Below are 1,001 nucleotides of genomic sequence, written 5' to 3' on the forward strand. Positions count from 1 at the left end.
TAAATGTTTCTTGCATTTTGTCTATTCTATTTCCAAGATTTTGGATCATATTTACTATCATTATTCTGAATTCTTTTTCAGGTAGACTGCCTATTTACTCTTCATTTGTTAGGTCTGGTGGGTTTTTACCTTGCTCCTTCATTTGCTGTGTGTTTTTCTGTCTTTTCATTTTGCTTATCTTACTGTGTTTGGGGTCTCCTTTTTGCAGGCAGCAGGTTCGTAGTTCCCGTTGTTTTTGGTTTCTGTCCCCAGTGGCTAAGGTTGGTTCAGTGGGCTGTGTAGGCTTCCTGGTGGAGGGGACTAGTGCCTGTGTTCTGGTGGATGAGGCTGGATCTTGTCTTTTTGGTGGGCAGGTCCACGTCTGGAGGTGTGTTTTGGGGTGTCTGTGGCCTTATTATGATTTTAGGCAGCCTCTCTGCTAATGGGTGGGTTTGTGTTCCTGTCTTGCTAGTTGTTTGGCATAGGATGTCCAGCACTGTAGCTTGCTCGTCGTTGAGTGAAGCTGGGTGCTGGTGTTAAGATGGAGATCTCTGGGAGATTTTCACCATTTGATATTATGTGGAGCTGGGAGGTCTCTTGTGGACCAGTGTCCTGAAGTTGGCTCTCCCACCTCAGAGGTACAGCACTGACTCCTGGCTGAAACACCAAGAGCCTTTCATCCACACGGCTCAGAATAAAAGGGAGGAAAAATTAGAAAGAAAGAATTAGTAGAAGTAGAAAGAAAGAAAGAAAGAAAGAAAGGAGGGAGGGAGGGAGGGAGGGAGGAAGGAAGGAGGGAAGGAAGGAAAAAAGAAAGAAGATAAAATAAAATAAAATAAAGTAAGATAAAATATAATAAAGTTATTAAAATAAAAAATAATTAAGAGAAAAAAAGGATAAAAAATTTAAAAAAAAAACGGACGGAAAGGAGCCTAGGACAAATGGTGGAAGCAAAGCTATACAGACAAAATCTGTCACAGAAGCATACACATACACACTCACAAAAAGAGGAAAAGGGGGAA

This window comes from Aethalodelphis obliquidens, unplaced genomic scaffold (assembly GCF_003676395.1).
Source record: "Aethalodelphis obliquidens isolate GAN/ISIS:26980383/991018 unplaced genomic scaffold, ASM367639v1 scaffold46, whole genome shotgun sequence".
NCBI lineage: Eukaryota > Metazoa > Chordata > Mammalia > Artiodactyla > Delphinidae > Aethalodelphis > Aethalodelphis obliquidens.